The sequence below is a fragment of the Octopus bimaculoides genome, chromosome 10 (assembly GCF_001194135.2).
Source record: "Octopus bimaculoides isolate UCB-OBI-ISO-001 chromosome 10, ASM119413v2, whole genome shotgun sequence".
Classification (NCBI taxonomy): Eukaryota; Metazoa; Mollusca; class Cephalopoda; order Octopoda; family Octopodidae; genus Octopus; species Octopus bimaculoides.
In genome coordinates this window covers 30,934,605-30,936,500 of record NC_068990.1, presented here as the reverse complement: position 1 = coordinate 30,936,500, position 1,896 = coordinate 30,934,605, and positions in this window count along the sequence as shown.

Here is a 1,896-nt window from a genome sequence, read left to right as displayed (position 1 = left end):
TCTCAGTTTATATATAGAAAGATTAGTGTAAAATTTGAATGTTCCATATCTTAAATATTCCTTTAACTGATACCAGACATCAGTCTTTTATTGATATTAGCTAAATAAGTAAATATATAATTTTTAGTCTCATATATTTTGAATTATTATACATTTTCTATAAATCTTCTCTATTGGTGTTAATAAGCTAAATATACTTTAACGTAGCATTAGTAATTAAGCTATTTTATTTCTATGGTATTCTGCCCTAATTGATTATTTTATTTCATTTCTTTATTAATTTATAATTAGCCTTTATTCATTCATAAATAAATTAAGCAAATCTTTGTATCTCTATAAATTTATACTTAGCGTATATAAAACTATACTGATATATTCACTACATATATATATAAAAAAAAAAACTCCTTAGAATATAATTTTATTAATATATAATTAGAATGTTCTTTTACTACAATACTCCTTTATTAATACCAGTATATACCAATTAATCAATATTCATAGATACCATCTGATGAGTTAGTATTTAAGTGTACAATATGTATAAATATCAAACTATTTCTGAATAATTTTCTTTTCCTCCCTCTTTTGTGGTATAAGTCTGGTATATGCTCAAAAATATCCATAAATTTCTATCCTTTTGTTACTATATTCTTCTTAATAACCCTTTGAATAGCCATAAACTTTATCTGTATACAATATAGCAACATTGTTTTAAAACATTTAATTATAATACTACATGATAAGACTTCCCTTGTTTCATTATCAATGGTCTGCTAGTGGGCGACCCCCCTTAGTTGTCAGCCAACATCTTGTTTTAAGTTTTCCTTTACCAAACCTCATAACTTTTATGACTATACCAACTATGGTTTCTGTCTGCTCTCTCACCCCTACCCTAACAGATAATGCCCTTTATTCTCTCAAGCCTTAGATATACGAGGTTTGATAAACTAGTCTATAAATTAAAACTAAAAAAAAAACAAAAAAACAAATAAAATCAGGGACAGGCAGAGTCTTCTTGACATTTTATTTATCAACTTCTATGTTGTAATTGAAGCAACATGTTCTTTGTCTATCTCCTTAACTTCTAGGAGATTTTAGGTATAATTATACTAATGTGTCCATCTGTTCTAATTTAATTAAATTCTATGTCTTTGTGCAGCTGAGGATTGCTTTGCATTTTAAATTGATGTAATGATTACATTGTTCAATTAAATGGAGTTGCATGAAACGACCGTACTGCATTACCTCCGGATATCCTTGTTGCTTATTTGATTTTAATTACCTTACTTTGAAATTGCATGGATAATACCGTACTAAATTCTGGTGCCTCAACTTAAGTACCATATTCACCTGAATCTAAATTTTTGCTGAACTCATCTTCCATACCCAAAGTATATTACATATATGTGCAAAAACATCTCATCACGCAATCGAACCAATGAAAGAGCCTCTATCTGGCCGCTCGACACACTAAATATAGCAGCCAAAGTATCCCCTTACCTAAATCACACGCCCATTGTATGTAATGTCCTAGATTATCCCTAAAAATGCGGTTTGCTGAAGGCTGGAATGTCTTTGATGATAGGTTTGCAGTATCAGGGTTGATTTGAGGCTAAATAACAGCAACATTATGGTTCACTAAGAAAAAAAAATGTTGATTTTTTGCGTAGAATCAAGTACCCTGGCCTCCTAATATCCTGCAAATCACTTATTTCGGTTCGGAAAAAATGAGGTGGGATTTTCGGTATGTCCGATTTTATTCTGGCATTTTTAATTTTATTTTGTCGCTTATTTATTGATACTCAAAAGCTGTACTTTCAATAACTGAACTTACACGATGTAGCGCTTTACCGGATATTACTGGATTTTACCTGGAGAATAAAACCCTGAAGA